The sequence below is a fragment of the Anabrus simplex genome, chromosome 9 (assembly GCF_040414725.1).
Source record: "Anabrus simplex isolate iqAnaSimp1 chromosome 9, ASM4041472v1, whole genome shotgun sequence".
In the NCBI taxonomy this organism is placed as follows: Eukaryota; Metazoa; Arthropoda; class Insecta; order Orthoptera; family Tettigoniidae; genus Anabrus; species Anabrus simplex.
The window spans coordinates 89232422-89255579 of record NC_090273.1 but is presented as its reverse complement, the minus strand read 5'-3'; the positions used below and the strand labels follow the sequence as shown (position 1 = coordinate 89255579).

The window sequence follows — 23158 nt, the reverse complement described above, 5'->3', positions numbered from 1 at the left end:
GGTATTAGTGTCAAAATCTTTACTTTTGGGATGGCTGAAATGAATAGTGACATAATTTTATTATTGTTTGGAAGGATCATCTACTTCCTAGATAATATGGGCTGCAACAAAAATGTCCATGCAAAACAAAATGATCTAAAACAATTTTTAATTTAAACTAGAGAACCCGTGCTGCTCTATAGCTGTCATTATAAACATGTCAGCTAACTCGTCTTCATATGCCTGTCATAGTCATCTTGTTTTTCCTGCCTTTTTCAATGGTTTTATGCTCATATGTAATAAGAAGTGCGTTATGGTATGCCGCAGTTTGTAGTCAGAATTCATCCATTCTGAAGTCATCATACCACCTCTTTGGTAAAAATCCATCAATTTTCATGATTTTTTTTTTATTCTGCTGTTCTGGATGTCAAGCTTGGTATTCTGTAGTAGAAGGCAACGGTACTTTTAATTGCACTTCTTCTATATAGAACAGTTGTCTTAAGAGCTCACAGGTTAGTCTCGAAGGAGATATTTTTCCTAGGCAGAGAACGCTTAAGATTCATGGCCTTCACTCTTCCTAGTGTAGCCAATTCATCCTCTGGTAAGTGTTCCCAAATAATGTCTAAGGCATAATTATGTCATGATGGGGTCTGTTTGTACGTAGTACCTTTTCACTTAGCAGCTTGAGACTTATTAGTAATGCTCTACCATCTCTTGCTGGGAAAGGTTAGAAAATCAAAGAGTATGTAGCAGGGAAGAGTCTACCTCTATGATCATTAGAAGTATGAACTCTCTGGCCTGGCAGGCAGTAATCAAACATGGCTGCTTACAATGACAGTACTTAAGATGATATTCACATATCAGAATATTATGAAAGTACTGAAAGTACTGCTAAGTACAGCATGTATCGCAGGTTAAGGTAAGCCTTCACCTGCAGTTACTGGAGTGATCATTAAATTATTTTATTTTATGATTACATAAAATTGGCTGAACTTCGAGACCTAACAATGTCTCAAGTTCCAGCGGCAGGTAATTCCGGGGAGAATACAACAAAATGAAGCCAATCAATACAGTGGAATGGAGAGACAGATTTGCCAAAGCTGTTTTTAGTAAATTCTTAATATATAGATACTCAGCAATAACACTAAAGAACTAAAAAATTGTTTGTAAAATACCAATCAACACCATATTAAAAATCTACAAAAATTAAGCTTCAGTTTTAATGATAAAAGTGAACATACAAGAAATGTACCCGGGCAACGCACTGAACAATTTCATATCGACACAATACCTGACTGATGTATAATAAATACTGCAGAGTAGCATGGGTCCACTAGTTACGATTACAGCAATTAAAAAGTAATCACAGAAATTTACCTTGTGCTTATTTTCTGAAATTTTGCCACTCCACTTCGAACCCCACCATATTCTGCTTTTCCCATTTTCAGACCAGGTATATGATCCTTAATTTAGGCCACAACTGCTTCCTTCCCAACCGCCCTTGTGGCCTACTTGTACCGATTAGATTCCTGGCCACATTAAGGATGTCAGGACTGGTTTAGGGGTCCACCACTTGTCACCTTGTTATCTACAGGTCTTCCGGCAGGGCAGCGTCCAATTGATAGGCGAAGGAATATACACCGACAGTAGTGCAACGGGGTTTCATTTGTTTTTGTTCTGCTTTCCTTTTACATCCTTCATTGTTGATGATCTCCGTTGTATTCCTGAAGCTTTAAATAACAGCAAGGAATCTTCCCTCTCCTGAAGCTCTGTCAAGTGAGATCATCATATCGTAAAGGCTAGTTACATTAGATAATCTTACAGATGTTCATTCCATCATCAACACCAGAAAATTAAACATTTAAGCTCGAATTCATTAACAGAGCTAATGATGTTAAACAGTATCACTATTCCAGAGCAATAACTCTGGTTGCATGATCATTTTACATCGATTAGGAAATGTAGACTCATGAAGGAATGCCTGCTTCCTAACTTCTTTTGTTGATTTAAAATATTCTACCACCTTCTCCTTACCAGCCTCCTTGTGTAGCCTCGCATGCAGAAGGCTCGATTAAAATAATCTCTGCTGTCCAATAGTAGTAGGGAAACAGGCCGTAAGTTTTTAAGGCCTATGAAAATCCTCTCAGCTCAAGAAGTTGTCCCAGGAAGAATATCATTATTTTTTAAAACTTGAATAATTCTCAGATCAATTCAATAATAATGGCGTACAGCCTCCGGAGAGGCCTGGAGCCGGTCCTTTCCTATTAGACGGCCTATAGGCAACCTGTATGTTGGTGAGAACGGGGCTCTACCTAACATGATTTCAACAAAGTATGAAGATGACACACATGCACACACAGAGTCCCCTAGCCAGATGAATTAACCAGTTAAGGTTAAAATCCCCGATTCAGATGAAAATTGAACATGGGACCCTCTAGACCAAAGGTCAGAATGCATACTATTTAGCCGATGAGCCAGATATCCTTAAGATGAACTTTTTTCGAAATGATTGGTAATGTCCTTTCAGTTATCCATTATTTTTCCATCATTCAGCAGTGACAGATGAAATATTCCTCTGTGAAGGAAAAGACTATCAGAGTCTATATCATATTCATGGAGTCATAAAATTTTGTCTTCTGTTTCGGGTGCGGATTGATAATGATTTGCAGAGCTACAGAACCACCAGAATTAATGATATTATATTTAGCAATGTGATGAGCGATCCCATCCTTCATATTGTGCATTGTTATCGAGTCAAATATCAATACCCATTCATTTACAGGTGTTTTGGCAGAATTGTTTTGGTCTGTAAACGACAGCACAGTAGGGTGTCTCGATCCTCCTATATTGCCTGTGTTCCGTAATAATAAATTTGGAGCTTAATCTATAAGGAAAATAATTTATTGTACAGGAATATTTCCTAACACCATTACTGAAGAAAAAAACTTATAATAGAATATTAAAAAAACACACACCTTGTGCACTTCACGACTGTCATCCTTTTTTTAAACAAAACTTAAGGGAGGGCTGTCATGATACCAACCACTACAAACACATAACAGAATAGAAATCAAAATTATCTTAACAGCCTGCTTTATAGCCACTAGTTTAGCACAGATAAGCGTGAATACCAATATTTGTTGAAGTTGCCGTAAGAGTGTTGTCATAAATTCACAATCTTCGCAGTCAGTGTAGGTGCTCCCTTTGTTATTGACGCATGTATGAGTATGATCAGCTTAGTTATTTCCTATGAGTAAACGTGCCTGTTCACTCTCGTCTTTTGCAAGTGGTATTTTGTATAGATCTGTGAATTTAATTAATAATGTTATGCTTATAGATTCATTTGAAGTTCTTGTAAAGTTTACTTTTCTCTTCTGTTCATGCAAAGTTAAATTTTTTTGTGACTCCCATAAGTCAATCACCTTGTCCACATTGTGGGAAGTGGGCAAACGAATGAAGTAGGGGATTACCCGTAGGGGTGACATACAGTAGGGATTCTGTGTACTTCAGGACCACTGCGGCAGCTGTGAAGGCCCTTGAAAAAACCCTGAAAAGTGACAGCTAACAGAGCACTGATGAATTCTTCAATGGCAGATGTGGAAGGGCAAGTCTGCCTGATAAGGCAACCCTCTTCCCGTGGGGTTACAGAAATAGGGGGAAACCAATGCATTGTGGTGAAAAGGGGTCTTCAATGGCTACGTGAGACTACCTCTACAGAAAACGGCATGTTTGGAGGCTCAGGTAGCAGCCCAACCTCCAAGCTCGGGTGCTGTGGGCTAATAATTTGCACATCTTAAATCCACTTATTAAAAGAAACTGAAGTGAAATGAAACCCAATGAATACCTCGATGATGAACTTTAGCCCAAAACAGAAAATGAGAATTGGTTGTTGGAATGTTGGAACTTTGCAGAGGAAGGTAAACTTAAGCAGGTTGAGAAAGAGAAGCAAATTATGGCTTGGAAATTTATGGCTTAAGTGAAGTGAGGTGGTTTGATTTTGGAGAGATAATAATGCAAAATGGGAATTAGTCTGGACAGTCCCTGGACGATGCCAAATGGAAACTTGGAATGGGTATATTGCTAAGTAGGACATCCTAGAACAGTTTAATTGGATGAAGTCCCATCTCAGATAGAATGATGACAGCTAGATTTCGAGGTGAATTCAAAATGCAAAATTAGTAGTTCGTTATGCACCAACAGAAGTATCTGATGCGGGAAACATAGTTTAGATGAAATGAATGATAATGGAGAGAGATTTGCATATTTGCGTGCCACACAGGAAATGGTGATTGGAGGGATCATCTCTCCTCACAAAACGTATCATAATATTAAATGGGTATCATCAGATCACAAAATAGAAAATGAGATCGACCCTGTAGCTTTTAGTAAGAAGTTTAGAAGATCATTGACAGATGTGAGGAACAGAAAAGGAGCTGATGTTGGTAGTGAACATCATCTAGTAGTAGCTGAGTTTAAATTGCAAATAAAGGCTGCAACAAAGAAGTTTACAACTAGAAAAGAGAGGTTCGACATACGAAGGTTAAACAATGAAAAGAGGAGTAAAGAATTTAGACAGGAGTTGAAAAATTGATTTGAAGTCCTTTGAAATCTTGCAGAAGATTTGAATGTGAAAAGAACTTGGGAAAATGTTAAGAACACTTACATACAAATGTGTGAAAAAGTAATTGGTTATAGAGCTCTCAACAGAAAGGCTGGATGTCTGTGGAAACAGGAGAATTAACTGAAAAATGTAAAGCAGCAAAAGCTATATTAAATCCAAGCAGAACAAGACAGCAGAAGTCAGATGACCAAGGGAAATAATATGAAATCGACAAAATGGTCAAAAGGAGTGTGAGAATTGATAAAAAAAAGATGGATTGACCAGCAGGCACAAATTGCAGAGGAAGCTGGGAGAAAGGGTGACATGAAACAACTCTACAATATTACAAGGAAGTAGTCAAGGGGAGGTTATAGGAAGAGTAAACGAGTGAAGGATAAACAAAGAAATATGTTGTTATCAGAAGAAGAACAATTAGGAAGATGGCATGAGAATTTTCCAGAAATTTTAAACTAAGATGATGGAAATCAGCAGTAAATGTAAGAAATAAATGTAGGCTTAGATAGTGAAGACTCAAGAATGAATTTAGACCTCCCAACAGGCAGTGTACAATGAATAATGTTGTGGAGCAGCATGGGTCAACTAGTAAATAATTCTGGATTGTCTTCCTAAAAAGTATTCTCAGAAATTTGTCTTGGGCTAATTTCCTGAAATTTGGCTACACCAATTCAATCCATGCCATGCTGGTTTTCCCATTTTCATACCACGCAGTTGCCCCCTAATTCAGACCATGGTTGCTTCCTTTCCAGCTAATCTCACAGTCTGGAGGCTGTGATTTGATTCCTGGGCAAATTAAAGGACTCAGGGATGGTTACAGGTCCACCAAATATGCTTTTGTAATATACAGATCTTCTGGCTATGTAGTGTCCACTTGGTAGGCCAAGTCAATTATGGCTATAGTGCAAAGGGTTTTGACCTGTTTTTGTTCTGCTTTCCAGTCCTAGCCCTTTTCAATACGTGCATTGTTGAATATCTCCCTTCTTTTTCTGTGGCATTAAATAATAGCAAGTCCCCTCCTTTCTCCCGTAGCTACGTAGAGTGAGATCCTCACACTGACAGTAATAAAATAAAGCTAGTTACACTAGTTAATCTTACAGATGGTCATTCCATCATCATCACCAGAAAATCAAACGGACTTGAGCTCAATTCATTAATAGAGCAAATGCTGTTAAACTACATCATCGCTTCAGAGAAATCTCTGGAGGCATGATCATAATATACCAAGAGTAGCGTAAGGCTAAACACTGAAGATCTTTGCCCAATTTCATTACAGCACTGGTACTAGAAATATGATAGTCCCTCAGACCATCCCTAAGTTCTTCATTACTGTACCTAACTCGTACTACGAGGGCCATCCGGAAAGTAGTACCCGTTAGCACCGCATTAAGCACTGACGACTTGGGTAGCCACTGGGCAAGGTCAGACCGGGGCAGGGGCTTGTCTGCCTGCTCTGTGTGCGTGACACTAGCTTTGCCTGTGTTGTGTCTGTATCCATTTAAAATGTTTAAAGAAATTGAGAACCCCACCAGTTGTGAAGTGAGGGCCATGATTAAATTTCTTAATGCACAAAACGTTCGACCTTGTGATATTCATCGCCAATTAACAAAGGTGTATGGAGACAATGTGATGGACGAATCGTTTGTTTCGGCGCTGGTGTCGCAACTTTAACCTGGAGATGGGGAATACACACGACGAGGAGCATTCAGGGAGACCATCTGTCAGTACAGACCAACTGCTGACCGCAGTAGACAAATGCATGTGGAACGATCGGCGCGTCACAATTGATGAACTCTGTGAACATTTTCCTAATGTGTCTCGAACAATTGTTCATGAAATTGTCTAAGACCATCTGAATTATTCTATAGTCTGTGCAAGGTGGGTCGCTCGCATGCTTACAGAGGAGCACAAAACCAAGCGTATGGCTGCAGCACAGACGTTTCTGGGATGTTATTCCGATGAAGGAGACACTTTTCTAACTCGCATCATTACTGGGGACGAAACATGGGTTTGTTATGCATCACCTGAGAGTAAAGGACAGTCAATGGAGTGGATCATGCTCATTCACCAACCAAACCAAAAAACAAGACAGTTCTGTCCACCAGGAAACTCATGGCAACCATTTTCTGGGATCGCCGAGGTGTACTGCTCATTGATTTTTTGGCCCGTCGAGACACAATTAATGCTAATGCGTATTGTGAAACATTAAAGAAATTACGGCAGGCAATACAAAATCGGCGACAAGGTCTATTGTCTACAGGTGTCATTCTCCTTCATAATGCCAGGCCTCATGCAGCTGCGATAACACAACAACTTTTGCAGCAATTAAGTGGGAAACCTTCGACCATCCCCCGTATATCCCAGAATCGGCCCCTTCGGATTTTTATCTCTTTACGAAGCTTAAAGACTTTCTGGCGGGAAAAAGATTTCACAGCGATGAAGAACTTAAACGAGCCGTGACTACGTATCTCAATACGCTGGCGTCATAGGACTATGACGGTGGAAAACAAAAACTCGTCCCACGTTTTGACAAATGCCTAAATTTGCTTGGAGATTATGTGGAGCAGTAGTGTAAAGTATGCTCTTTCCATTAAAAATGTGTATATTTGGTATTATTTACTCCTGTGTCTTTATTGCGCAAACGGTTACCACTTACCAGATGGCCTTCGTATAATGAAACGTCTCATACTTGGAAACAATTACACCCATCAGTGTTCGCACTTATGAAGAAATTCAAGTTCCTTGATTCTGCCAACCTGTATTGTGGCACTCAATCATGTCACAATTCAAATAATTATATGAGCCAAGATTTAGACGTCTAGTGTAATGTGAATACAGGTAATGTTTGTGTGTGTTCAGCTCCAGACATAAGGAAAATCAGTCTTGAATTCCATAGTCACAGTATAGAGGAATCAACTCTAACATTTGTTAGGTCACTGTAGGAGGAAAGTGACAGAGCCAGGAAGTGCAGCTGGGTAAAGCAAGAAGAGAAAATTAGAGGAGAAACTCTGCATGTAAATGGATGCACTAACAGACTGGCGGCATTGAATGGATGATGATGATAATGATTACCGACTATCTGTTAAAGGAGAAGATGATACTACTTCTACTACTACTACTACTACTACTACCACCACCACCACCACCACCACCACCACCACCAGGCACGCCAACTTTCGGTATTTAATGATGACCTGGGCGTGATTTGCATGAGCAAGGACATGTGAAATGAGGAACAAATTTTATTGTAAACATTCCTATATATTAACAATCATCAGAAACAATTGGAGAAAACAGAAAAATAATACAGCTTGTAGATCAAATACATATTTGAATGAGTCTTATGTTCAGAGATTTCAATTATATTCACAAGTATATCTAAAGATAAAACTTGATCCATTAATATTTTGAATGAATACCTTATATACGAAGCTATCAAAAAAGAAACCCATTCTTCTTCTTATTATTATTATTATTCTTTTATGACCACACAGGATCACTTTAGTCAGTCCGTCGTTCAGGTGTCTATGAAGGGACTGTTAGGGCTTTGCGATCCTCCCAGTACTTCTTCAAACGCTCCGATCCTTGAGCCCTTCCCTCAGTCAAAAATATGCGTGTTGTTGGTTTGTTTCGTGTAAGGTTAAAGCGGAGGTTTATATTCTTGAGTTTTGTATTCGATTTTATCTTATTTGTGGTGTCTTCTGTTGTAAGGCCTATTTCCTTCAGATCCTCTCTTACTTCTCTGAACCATTTACATCCTGTTGTGGTATTTTTTGAGACGATATTGTGTTGTACTAGTTGTTTCACAAGTCTCGAATCCTGCATCCTCATGATATGTCCAAAGAACCCCCGTCTCCTCTTACGCATTACTGTATATGTTTAATTTTATGATACGAATTGTTTAAAGCTCTACCACCAGAAGTACCACCTGGACAGTCTCCATTGGGAAATGTAGTTCTTCTCTGAATAAATGCCCCCTTCCTAATCTCATTTCTTGATATAAAATCATATACCACCTTCTCCAACTGTAATGCCTTACCAGCCTCCATTTTACACTAAAACGCAGAGGGCTCACCAAATGCAATCTCTACTGTCCTGTAGTTGCACAGAAACAAGCCTTGAGTTTTTAGGGGATAAGAAATGTCTCTCAGATATCACAGTGGCTTGATTTTGAGAGGGGAATTAAGAAAAAAGAGGATGTCGGCCACATCTAGGCAAGATCCTAAACTTGTACGCTACTGGAATCCGCCAACACAGTCCAAGCACACCGCCTTGCTTACTAATCTTTGGCCTTTTGAACAGATATGGTTTTGATATTTTAAAAACGGTAAATGAGTATTAAAGTAATAAATTTACCACAAATTATGTAAGCAACTATTTTACTGTGCAGCCAAAACAGTGGTATTTCAATGTATATGGAGCAACTCGTAAGTCCTTCTAGTACTGTCAATGGATTATGTCACTCATTAAATTGCAAATAGAAATGGACAGGTTGTTGTGGTACTTACTTTGAAGTTCACTGCTATTACTTTTTTTTTCTTCCCCTCTCTAAAATCTGAAACAAGGAGGAAGATGCATTTGTTAGTGAGGCCTTATGACACATTGCAGTAGTCATCAGGAAAAGTTCTCAATGAGGGTCATTATTGAGTAATTAGTGGAGAATAAGCAAGTGTTGGGATCTTTTGAATAATGGAAGTATCGGGAGGGAGCCAAAAGGACAATGAGGGCCGTGAAAACAAAAATATGGTATGTGTTGCAAACGTAACACCCTCAGGGTCGGAAGAGACCAAGAGGTGACCAAGGGGAAGCTCTGAAGTATTAACCCGTTGGGCTACCACATATGAAAAATAACAATAGATAGATAAAGAAATAGAGCCTCCGTGGCTCAGACGGCAGCGCGTCGGCCTCTCACCGCTGGATACCGTGGTTCAAATCCTGGTCATACCATGTGAGATTTGTGCTGGACAAAGCGGAGGCGGGACAGGTTTTTCTCCGGGTACTCCGGTTTTCCCTGTCATCTTTCATTGCAGCAACACTCTCCATTCTCATTTCATAGCATCTATCAGTCATTAATAATTCACTTTGGGAGTGGTGACCCCATCGTACTAATAGCCTAAATCTGCTTCATTCATTCCATCCCTGACCCAGTCATTGACTGGAAAACAGGTTGTAGGTTTTCATTTTCATTTTCAGATAAAGTAATATCAACTAACATAGCTTATATTTTTTCATTAATAAAGAAGTATATATCAAAATATTTACTAAAAGATTCGTCCACTTTGCCTGTCTTTTCTACTGGAGTGATTAGCTTCATTCTTTCTAAATCTCTCCTTAATTACCTACGGGTGAATCATCAGGCAATGATAGGTCTCTTGAGTTCAGTTAACCTTCAGTAATCCTAGAATCTAATCACTAAGTGACCACTCCAATAATTGCTGGCGAAGGCGTTCCCTTAGTTTGCAATATATTATGTAGTTTTTGTTTTTCTTTTGCTATGGGCTTTACGTCGCACCGACACAGATAGGTCTTATGGCAACGATGGGATAGGAAAGGGCTAGGAGTTGGAAGGAAGCGGCCGTGGCCTTAATTAAGGTACAGCCCCAGCATCCAGCATTTACCTGGTGTGAAAATGGGAAGCCACGGAAAAACATTTTCAGGGCTGCCGATAGTGAGATTCGAACCTACTATCTCCCGGATGCAAGCTCACAGCCGCGCGCCTCTACGCGCACGGCCAACTCGCCCGATAATATATTATGTACTTAGCGGGTTGATCATATTTAAGGGGTAATATGTTTACATAAAGTTTAAAAAATGAGAGGCGACTATAGGCAAACCTGCACTTTCAACCAAACTTCGTACACATATGATTTAATACTATCCGGATAAAAATACTGTGGTGGGGTGGGACACACCAATCACCCCATGGGATGCAGAGGGGAGGGAGCGACATGTACAAATAATAAAAGAACAACCTATGTTAGTGTTGAATCCACACTTTTTTTGTGGTCCTGGTGATGAATAGTGATTCACCGGATGAGATTTAAGTCAAAATACAGCCACAATCGGCACGGGAGAATGAGCTGTGGTGGAAAATAAAATATCCAAGATGTCCAAGATTATGTATGTGCGTCTGCATGTTTCAGCAAGGCTCTTAACCAAACTTGGTACACATACTTACGATGTACCATCTGGACAAAAGTACTGTTGGGGTAAGACCCTCCTAACACCACTGCGGTTGTGGGATGGGTGTTAATGACATGAAAAATATCCTCAAGAACAACAGATATTAGTGTCAAAATCTTTACATTTTAGGATGGCTGAAATGAATAGACATATTTTTTTTATTTTTTTGGAAGGATCATCTACTTCCTAGATAATATGACCTGCAACAAAAATTTCAAAGCAAAAAATAAATGATCTAAAACAAATTTTAATTTAAACTAGAGGACCCGTGCTGCTCTACAGCTGTCATAAATATGTCAGTTAACTCATCTTCATATGCCTGTCATAGTCATCTTGTTTTTCCTGCCTTTTTCAATGGTTTTATGAACATATGTAATAAGAAGTACCTTATGGTATGCCGCAGTTCATAGTCAGAATTTGTCCATTCTGACATCGTCATGCCATCTCTTTGGTAAAAATCTTCCCATATTTCATTGTTATTTTTTTATTCTGCAGTTCCGGACATAAAGCTTAATCTTCTGTAGGAGAAGGCAACGGTATGTTTAATTGCAGTTCTTCTATATAGAACAGTTGTCTTGTGAACACACAGGTTAGTCTCGAATGAGAGTTTTTTTCCCAGGCAGAGAACTCTTAAGATTCATGGCCTTCACTCTTTCTAGCGTAGCTACTTCATCCTCTGGTAAGTGTTCCCAAATAATATCTAAGGCATAATTATGTCATGATGGGGTCTGCTTGTACATAGAATCTTGTCACTTAGCAGCTTGTAAGTTATTAGTAATGCTCTACCATCTCTTGCTGGGAAAGGTTAGAGTATCAAAGACTACGCAGCAGGGAATAGTCTTCTTCCATGATCATTAGAAGTATGAACTCTCTGGCCTGACGGGCAGTAATCAAGCATGGCTGCTTACAATGACATTACTTAGGATGATATTCACATATCAGAATATTATGAAAGTATTGAAAGTACTGCTAAGTACAGCATGTATTGCAGGTTAAGGTAAGGTAATCACAGAAATTTACCTTGTGCTTATTTTTTGAAATTTCGCCACTCCACTTCGAACCCCACCATATTCTGCTTTTCCCATTTTCAGACCAGGTATATGATCCTTAATTTAGGCCACAAATCCTTCCTTCCCAACCGCCCTTGTGGCCTACTTGTACCGATTTGATTCCTGGCCACATTAAGGATGTCAGGACTGGTTTAGAGGTCTACCACGTGTCACCTTGTTATCTACAGATCTTCCGGCAGGGCAGCATCCAATTGATAGGAGAAGGACTATACCGACTGTAGTGCAACGGGGTTTCATTTGTTTTTGTTCTGCTTTCCTTTTACATCCTTCGTTGTTGATGATCTCCCTTATATTCCTGAAACATTAAACAATAGCAAGGAATCTTCCCTCTCCTGAAGCTCTATCAAGTGAGATCATCATATCATAAAGGCTAGTTACATTAGATAAACTTACAGATGTTCATTCCATCATCAACACCAGAAAATTAAACAGATTTAAGCTCAAATTCATTAACAGAGCTAATGATGTTAGACAGTATCAATATTCCAGAGCAATAACTCTGGTTGCATGATCATTTTACATCCATTGGGAAATGTAGACTCATAAAGGAATGCCTGTTTCCTAACTTCTCTTGTTGATTTAAAATATTCTACCACCTTCTCCTTACCAGCCTCCTTGTGTAGGCTCGCATGCAGAAGGCTCGATTAAAGTCTCTGCTGTCCTATACTTGTAGGGAAACAGGCCGTAATTCTTTTAGGGCCTATGAAGATCCTCTCAGCTCAAGAAGCTGTCCCGGGAAGGTCACCATTATTTTTTAAAACTTGAATAATTGTGAGATCAAATCAATAATAATGGCGTACAGCCTCCGGAGAGGCCTGGTGCCGGTCCTTTCTTATTAGACGGCCTATAGGCAACCTGCATGTCGGTGAGAATGGGGCTCTACCTATCATGATTTCAACAAAGTATGAAGATGACATACATGCACACACAGAGTCCCCTAGCCAGATGAATTAACCAGTTAAGGTTAAAATCCCCGATTCAGATGAAAATTGAACACGGGACCCTCTAGACCAAAGGCCAGAATGCTAACTATTTAGCCAATGAGCCAGATATCCTTAAGAACATTTTTCGAAATGATTGCTAATGTCCTTTCAGTTATCCGTTATTTTTCCATCATTCAGCAGTGACAGATGAAATATTCCTCTGTGAAGGAAAAGACTATCAGCGTCTACATCATATTCATGGAGTCATAAAATTTTGTCTTCTATTTCAGGCGCGGATTCATAAGGATTTGCAGAGCTACAGAACCACCAGACTAAAGATATTATACACTGACTGACAGAGCAAATGCAACACCAAGAAGGAGTGGTTCGAAAGGGATGAAAGTTGGCGAAAAAACAGAGACGGCACGGACGAATAATTGGTGTTTATAACAAACCGATATGCAGGTTACACAATGCGCACGGCATCGACTCAGTAGGATGTAGGACCACCGCGAGCGGCGATGAACGCAGAAACACGTCGAGGTACAGAGTCAATAAGAGTGCGGATGGTGTCCTGAGGGATGGTTCTCCATTCTCTGTCAACCATTTGCCACAGTTGGTCGTCCGTACGAGGCTGGGGCAGAGTTTGCAAACGGCGTCCAATGAGATCCCACACGTGTTCGATTGGTGAGAGATCCGGAGAGTACGCTGGCCACGGAAGCATCTGTACACCTCGTAGAGCCTGTTGGGAGATGCGAGCAGTGTGTGGGCGGGCATTATCCTGCTGAAACAGAGCATTGGGCAGCCCCTGAAGGTACGGGAGTGCCACCAGCCACAGCACATGCTGCACGTAGCGGTGGGCATTTAACGTGCCTTGAATACGCACTAGAGGTGACGTGGAATCATACGCAATAGCGCCCCAAACCATGATGCCGCGTTGTCTAGCGGTAGGGCGCTCCACAGTTACTGCCGGGTTTGACGTTTCTCCACGCCGACGCCACACTTGTCTGCGGTGACTATCACTGACAGAACAGAAGCGTGACTCATCGGAGAACACGACGTTCCGCCATTCCCTCATCCAAGTCGCTCTAGCCCGGCACCATGCCAGGCGTGCACGTCTATGCTGTGGAGTCAATGGTAGTCTTCTGAGCGGACGCCGGGAGTGCAGGCCTCCTTCAACCAATCGACGGGAAATTGTTCTGGTCGATATTGGAACAGCCAGGGTGTCTTGCACATGCTGAAGAATGGCGGTTGACGTGGCGTGCGGGGCTGCCACCGCTTGGCGGCGGATGCGCCGATCCTCGCGTGCTGACGTCACTCGGGCTGCGCCTGGACCCCTCGCACGTGCCACATGTCCCTGCGCCAACCATCTTCGCCACAGGCGCTGCACCGTGGACACATCCCTATGGGTATCAGCTGCGATTTGACGAAGCGACCAACCTGCCCTTCTCAGCCCGATCACCATACCCCTCGTAAAGTCGTCTGCCTGCTGGAAATGCCTCCGTTGACGGCGGTCTGGCATTCTTAGCTATACACGTGTCCTGTGGCACACGACAACACGTTCTACAATGACTGTCGGCTGAGAAATCACGGTACGAAGTGGGCCATTCGCCAACGCCGTGTCCCATTTATCGTTCGCTACGTGCGCAGCACAGTGGCGCATTTCACATCATGAGCATACCTCAGTGACGTCAGTCTACCCTGCAATTGGCATAAAGTTCTGACCACTCATTCTTGGTGTTGCATTTGCTCTGTCAGTCAGTGTATTTAGCAATGTGATGAGCGATCCCATCCTTCATATTGTGCATTGTTATCGAGTCAAATATCAATACCCATTTATTTACTGGTATTTTGGCAGAATTGCTTATGTTGTAAACGACAGCATAGTAGGGTGTCTCAATCCCCCTATACTGCCTGCGTTCCCTAATAATAAATTTGGAGCTTAATCTATAAGGAAAATAATTTATTGTACAGGAATATTTCCTAACACCATTACTGAAGAAGAAACTTCCAATGGAACAAAAAAAAAACACACACCTTGTGCACTTCATGACCGTCATCCTTTTTTTAAACAAAACTTAAGGGAGGTCTGTCATGATGCCAACCACTACAAACACATAACAGGATAGAAATCAAAATTATCTTAACAGCCTGCTTTATAGCCACTAGTTTAGGACAGATAGGCGTGAATACCAATATTTGTTGAAGTTGCCGAAAGAGTGTTGTCATAGATTGACAATCTTCGCAGTCAGTGTAGGTGCTGCCTTCTGTTACTGACGCATGTATGAGTATGATAAGTTTAGTTATTTCCTATGAGTAAACGAGCCTGTTCACTCTCGTTTTTTGCAAGTGGTATTTTGTATAGAACTGTGAAATTAATTAATAATGTTATGCCTATAGATATATTTGAAGTTCTTGTAAAGTTTACTTTTCTGTTTGACCAAGTTAAATTTTTTTGTGACCCCCGTAAGTCAATCACCTTGTCCACATTGTGGGAAGTGGGCAATACATGAAGTAGGGGATTACACGTAGGGGTGACGTACTGCGGGGACTCTGTGTACCTCAGGACCACTACGGCAGCTGTGAAGGCCCTTCAAAGAACCCTGAAAAGTGACAGCTAACAGGGCACTGATGAATTCTTCAATGGCAGATGCAGCAGAGAAGGAGACCTTTGGAAGGGCAAGTCAGCCTGATGAGGCAACCCTCTTCCCGTGTGGTTACAGAAATAGGGGGAAACCAATGCATTGTGGTGAAGAGGGATCTTCAACTGCTACGTGAGTCTACCTCTACAGAAAACGGCAGGTTTGGAGGCTCAGGTAGCAGCCCAACCTCCAAGCTCGGGTGCTGTGGGCTAATAATTTGCACATCTTAAATCCACTTATTAAAAGAAACTGAAGTGAAATGAAACCCAATGAATACCTCAATGATGAACTTTAGCCCAAAACAGAAAATGAGAATCGGTTGTTGGAATGTTAGAACTTTGACAGAGGAAGGTAAACTTAAGCAGGTTGAGAAAGAGATGCAAATTATGGCTTGGTTTTTTTTGGCTTAAGTGCAGTGAGGTGGTGCGATTTTGGAGAGATAATGATGCAAAATGGGAATTATTCTGGACAGTCCCTGGACGATGCCAAATGGACAATGGAATGGGTATATTGCTAAGTAGGACATCCTAGAACAGTTTAATTGGATGAAGTCCCATCTCAGATAGAATGATGACAGCTAGATTTCGAGGTGAATTCAAAATGTAAAATTAGTAGTTTGTTATGCACCAATAGAATTATCTGATGCGGGTTACGTGTCTTAGATGAAATGAATAATAATGGAGAGAGATTTGCATATTTGCGTGCCACACAGGAAATGGTGATTGAAGGGATCATCTTTCCTCACAAAAGGTGTCATAATATTAAATGGGTATCATCAGATCACAAAATAGAAAATGAAATCGACCATGTAGCTTTTAGTAAGAAGTTTAGAAGATCATTGACAGATGTGAGGAACAGAAAAGGAGCTGATGTTGGTAGTGAACATCATCTAGTAGTAGCAGCTGAGTTTACATTGCAAATAAAGGCTGCATCGAAGAAGTTTACAACTAGAAAAAGAGGTTCAACATATGAAGGTTAAACAATGAAAAGAGGAGGAAAGAATTTAGACAGGAGTTGAAAAATTGATTTGAAGTCCTTTGAAATCTTGCATAAGATTTGAATGTGGAAAGAACTTGGGAAAATGTTAAGAACACTTATATACAAATGTGTGAAAAAGTAATTGGTTATAGGAGCTCTCGCCAACATGGGAATTAATTGAAAAATGTAAAGCAGCAAAAGCTATATAAAATCCAAGCAGTATAAGACAGCAGAAGTCAGATGACCAAGGAAAATATTATGAAATGGACAAAATAGTTAAAAGGAGTGTGAGAATTGATAAAAGAAGATGGATTGACCAGCAGGCACAAATTGCTGGGAAAAAAGGGTGATATGAAACAACTCTATAATATTACAAGGAAATAGTCAAGGGGAGGTTATAGGAAGAGTAAATGAGTAAAGGATAAACAAAGATCATTGCCATAAGACCTATCTGTGTCAGTGTGACGTAAAGCCCCTAGCAAAAAAAAAAAAAAAATTAAATAAACAAAGAAATATGTTGTTATCAGAAGAAGAACAATTAAGAAGATGGCACGAGTATTTTCCAGAAATGAGCAGGAAATGCAAGAATTAGGCTTAGATAGTGAAGACTCAAGGCAGTATATAATGAATAATGCTGTGGAGCAGCATGGGTCCACTAGTAACTAATTCAATCAATCATCCTGATCTGCATTTAGGGCAGTCGCCCAGGTGGCAGATTCCCTATCTGTTGCTTTCCTAGCCTTTTCCGAAATGATTTCAAAGAAATTGGAAATTTATTGAACATCTCCCTTGGTAAGTTATTCCAATCCCTCACTCCCCTTCCTATAAGTGAATATTTGCCCCAGTTTGTCCTCTTGAATTCCAACTTAATCTTCATATTGTGATCTGTCCTACTTTTATAAACGCAATTCAAACTTATTCGTCTACTAATGTCATTCCACGCCATCTCTCCGCTGACAGCTCAGAACATACCACTTACATGTTATAAATTCATTTTAGGTGCGTATTGAAAATTTAACAGTTCAACAATAATAAAGGTGTTTTAATTTGTTCCACCTATTCAATACTTATATTTTCACTTATAGTGGTTACATAATTAGATTCTTAGTTACATGGGACATGTTTTGCCCTCAATTAAGGGCATCTTCACCCTAAACACAATCATCAAAAATACAATTAAATTAAAAGTGGAAGTTAAAAGTTTAGTCAGTTATTAAAATTCGGAACATAAAAATGTGAAAAGTGATAAAATATAAAGATGCTAATGGAAAACTGTCTTATGATTAAATTATAATCTTGTCGGAGACTAAAACTACTTCTATTGAAATTCTAATTAAAACAGTTCATATAAAATATTAGTGGAAATTCAAAGTGGTAATAATATAAAGCCAACGACATGAGGGCGTGAACACAAGCATAAACTTGATTGTCATGAATACAATCTTTCCAAGGCCGCTGATGAAATTTGTGAGCAAGTGAAGCAGAAGCATCTGTTGAAAAATTGTAAGTGGCCGTTAGCACCAGTAGGTAATAAAATGGCTGAAACCTTGCCAGAAAATATCAGTAGATGTAGAAATAATGTATTATGTAAGTGGAAGTAGTTATTTATTATCCACTGTTGAGTTGGTTGCTGCCCGTCTGTTGGCTCTGAGTCTGGTGTTGTAACTGTCTATAGTACTATATCTTGCTGGAATCCTACAAGTTGAGCTTCAGTGGAATAACCTTTCCTAAAACCGATTCTCAGAACTTTGTCTTGGTTGTCTTGGCTGATTTGGCTACACAAATTCAATCCACGCAGTGCTGTTTTTCCCATTTTCATACCAGGCAGATGCCCCCTAATTCAGACCATGGTTGCTTCCTTTCCAGCTAATCTCACAGTCTGGACGTAGTGATTTGATTCCTGGGCAAATTAAAGGACCCAGGGATGGTTAGATGTCCACCAAATGTGCTTTCGTAATATACAGATCTTCTGGCTATGTAGTGTCCACTTGGTAGGCCAAGTCGATTATGGCTGTAGTGCAAAGGGTTTTGACATGCTTTTGTTCTGCTTTCCAGTCCTACCCCTTTTGAATACGTGCATTGTTTAATATCTCCCTTGTTTTCCTATGTCATTAAATAACAGCAAGGCCTCTTCTTTCTCCCATAGCTATGTCGAGTGAGATCCTCATACCGACAGTAATAAAATAAAGCTAGTTACACTAGATAATCTTACAGATGGTCATTCCATCATCAGCAAAAAATCAAACAGAATTTTGCTCAGTTCATTAATAGAGCAAATGCTGTTAAACGACTTCATCGTTTCAGAGAAAAAATCTCTGGAGTCATGTCCTTAATCTACTAATCTACACTGAAGATCTTTGTCCAATTTCATTACAGCATTGGTACTAGAAATATGATAGTCCCTCAGACCATCCCTAAGTTCTTCATTACTGTACCTAACTCGTACTACGAGGGCCATCCAGAAAGTAGTACCCGTTAGCACCGCATTAAGCGCTGACGACTCGGGTAGCCACTGGGCAAGGTCAGACCGCATCAGTGGCTTGTCTGCCTGCTCTGTGCGAAGTTGCGTGACGCTAGCTTTGCCTGTGTTGTGTCTTGTGATCGTTTAAAATGTTCAAACAAATTGAGAACCCCACCAATTGTGAAGTGAAGGCCATGATTAAATTTCTTAATGCACAAAACGTTCGACCTTGTGATATTCATCGCCAATTAACAGAGATGTATGGAGACAATGTGAAGGACAAATCGTTTGTTCGGCGTTGGTGTCGCAACTTTAACCTGGGGAGGTTAATACACACGACGAGGAGCATTCAGGGAGACCATCTGTCAGTACAGACCAACTGCTGAGCGCAGTAGACAAATGCATGAAGAACAATCGGCGCGTCACAATTGATGAACTCTGTGAACATTTTCCTAATGTGTCTCGAACAATTGTTCATGAAATTGTCTAAGACCATCTGAATTATTCTATAGTCTGTGCAAGGTGGGTCGCTCGCATGCTTACAGAGGAGCACAAAACCAAGCGTATGGCTGCAGCACAGACGTTTCTGGGATGTTATTCCGATGAAGGAGACTCTTTCCTAACTCGCATCATTACCGGGGAGTAAACATAGGTTTGTTATGCATCGCCTGAGAGTAAAGGACAGTCATTGGAGTGGATCATGCTCATTCATCAACCAAACCAAAAAACAAGACAGTTCTGTCCACCAGGAAACTCATGGCAACCATTTTCTGGGATCGCCGAGGTGTACTGCTCATTGATTTTTTGGCCCGTCGAGACACAATTAATGCTAAGGCGTATTGTGAAACATTAAAGAAATTACGGCGCGCAATACAAAATCGACGGCAAGGTCTATTGTCTACAGGCGTCATTCTCCTTCATAATGCCAGGGCTCATGCAGCTGCGATAACACAACAACTTTGCAGCAATTAAGTGGGAAACCTTCGACCATCCCCAGTATATCCTGGAATTGGCCCCTTCGGATTTTCATCTCTTTACTAAGCTTAAAGACTTTCTGGCGGAAAAAAGATTTTACAGCGATGAAGAACTTAAACGAGCCGTGACTATGTATCTCAATACGCTGGCGGCATAGGACTATGACGGTGGAAAACAAGAACTCGTCCCACGTTTTGACAAATGCCTAAATTTGCTTGGAGAAGTAGTGTAAAGTATGCTCTTTCCAATAAAAATTTGTATATTTGGTAATATTTACTCCTGTGTCTTTATTGCACAAACGGGTACCACTTACCAGGTGGCCTTCGTATAATGAAACGTCTCATACTTGGAAACAATTACACCCATCAGTGTTCGCACTTATGAAGAAATTCAAGTTCCTTGATTCTGCCAACCTGTATTGTGGCACTCAATCATGTCACAATTCAAAAAATTATATGAGCCAAGATTTAGACGTCTAGTGTAATGTGAATACAGGAAATGTTTGTGTGCGTTCAGCTCCAGACATAAAGGAAAATCAGTCTTGAATTCCATAGTCACTGTATAGAGTATTCAACTCTAACACTTGTTAGGTCACTGTAGGAGGAAAGTGACAGAGCCAGGAAGTGCAGCTGGGTAAAATAAGAAGAGAAAATCAGAGGAGAAACTCTGCATGTAAATAGATGCACTAACAGACTGGGGGCGTTGAATGGATGATGACGATAATGATTACCGACTATCTGTTAAAGGAGAAGATACTACGAGTACTACTACTACTACTACTACTACTACTACTACTACTACTACTACTACTACTACTACTACCACCACCACCTCCAGGCATGACATCTTTGGGTATTTAATGGGGACCTGGGCGATTTAGCATGAGCAAAGGCATGTGAAATGAGGTACATATTTATTGTAAACATTCCTATATATTTACAATTATCACAAACAATCAGAGAAAACAGAACAATAAAACAGCTTGTAGATCAAATAAATTTTTGAATCAGTCTTATGAATGGAGAGTTCAATTATATTCACAAGTATACAGAAAAATAAAACTTGATTCATAAATATTTTAAAAAATATATCTTATATATGACGCTATCAAAAAGAAACACTGGAAGGAAAGTAGAACTTGCTTCATAAATACATCTTCTGAATAAAAACCCTGTTACTGTATGTTGTTAATTTATGATATGAAATGTTCATAGCTCTACCACCGGAAGAACTGCCTGGACAGTCTCCATTGGGAAATGTAGTTCTCCAGCTGTAACGCCTTACCAGCCTCCGTGTATGCTCAAATGCAGAAGGCTCACCAAATGCAATCTCTACTGTCCTGTATTTGTATAGAAAAAATCCTTGAGTTTTTTAGGGCCAAATAAAGCCTCTCAGATGTCACAGTGGCTCAATTTTGAGAGGTGAATGAAAAGAAAAGTGGATGTCGGCTATATCTAGGCAAGATCCTAAACTTGGACGCTAGTGGAATCCGCCAACAGAGACCAAACACAACCCCTTGCTTACTAATCTTTGCCCTTTCGGACGGATATGGTTTTGATATTTTAAAAATTGTACACAAGTATTAAAGTAATGAATTTACCATAAATTATGTAAGCAACTATTTTACTGTTGCCGCCAAAACAGTCGTATTTCAATGTATTTGCAGCAACTGGTAAGTCATTCTAGTACTGTCAATGGATTATGCCACTCATAAAATTAATTTCAGATAGACATGGAGAGGTTGTTGTGGTACTTACTTTGAGTTCACAGGTTGTTGTTTTTTTCCCCTCTTCAACTTCTGAAACAACGAGGAAGATGCATTTGTTAGTGAGGCCCTAAGACAAAGTAATAAATTCAAAATAAATTACGTAAGCATCTATTTTATTGTTGCCACCAAAGCAATGGTATTTGAATGTATTTCGAGCAATTCGTAAGTCCTTCTACTAGTGTCAATGTATTATGTCACTCATTAAATTAATTGCAAATAGAAATGGACAGGTTGTGTGGTGCTTACTTGGAAGTTGACTGCAATTTCCCCTGGCCCCCTAAATTATGAAACAAGGAGGAAGAGGCATATGATAGAGAGGCCTTATGACACATTGCAGTAGACATGAGGACAAGTTCTCAGTGAGGGTCATTATTGAGTAATTAGTGGAGAATAAGCAAGTGTTCAGATCCTTTGAATAATGGAAGTATTGGGAGGGAGCCAGAAGGACAATGATGGCTGTGAAAACAAAAAATATGGTAAGTGTTGCAAACGTAACACCCTATGAATCAGAAGAGAACAAGAAGTGACCAAGGGAGGTTGTGATGTAAACCAACCTCTGAATTATTATCACATTTGGCCACCTCTTATGAAAAATATCAATAAATAGATAAAGTAATATCACTTAAAGTAGCTTATGTTTCTTTCGTTAATTAAGATGTGGATATTAAAACATTTACTAAAACATTTCTCCAGTTTGCCAGGCTTTCGTACCGGACTGATTAGCTTCATTCTTTCCTAATCACTCCTTATTTACCTGGCGGTGAATCATCAGGCAATTATAGGTCTCTTGAGTTCACGTAACTTACACTAATCCTAAAATCTAATCACTAAATGACTACTCCAGTAATTGCTGACGAAAGCTTTACCTTCGCTCGCAATATATTATGTACTAAGTGGGTTGATCGTATTTAAGGCGAAATATGTTTACGTAAAGATTCAAAATGAGAGGGGACTAAAGGGCAAACCTACACTTTCAACCATACACATCTGATTTAATACTATCTGATAAAAATACTGTGGTGGGGTGGGACATACCAAGTACCCAATGGGATGTAGAGGGTGAACCATGCTTATTGCATGTTCCACGATTTGACATTTAATTATGTAAATAGCTTCCTTCAGTTTTGTGTGTCAGTCTAATGACGTCCAGTAGGGAGCAGCACACGCTATGTTTTTATCTGTGAGGTCGTTCGTTTTGCCGAGCGATAATTTTTTACTCTGTGGAGTTCTTCTGTTGTTCTATGTGGGGCAGATTCTAACAATGGCTGCTGCTATGTTTGGTGTGGCCTTTTTATGTTTTAAATATTCTTTTAATGTGTTCAAGCCTGGACCTTTCACGCTAACTGCTATTCGATTTTACCATTGATAATCACAGGTATGTGATAGTTGGTTTATATTTAAATTTGGTGACGATTTATTCCCGTATGTTACGGTCGATGGCATACATCTTTCCGCTCCGTCATACGATGTGCTTTGAATGAATGTATTTGTGGTCTTGTTGTTATGATTGAAAAAGGGTCTCTGTGGTTATGATTTGGTGCACTGCGTGCTTTAATACTGCGCG

General features: G+C 40.0%; 1 protein-coding gene across 2 annotated transcripts in view; it reads right to left on the bottom strand.

The window, feature by feature from the left end:
- Positions 1 to 21623, bottom strand: part of LOC136880879 (uncharacterized) — a gene marked incomplete in the record, with an annotated part of 321955 nt that extends 300332 nt beyond the window's left edge. For both annotated transcript variants that reach the window (XM_068229264.1, XM_068229265.1), the window contains 2 exon segments: positions 9103 to 9149; positions 21584 to 21623.
- Positions 21624 to 23158: the final 1535 nt, after the last annotated feature.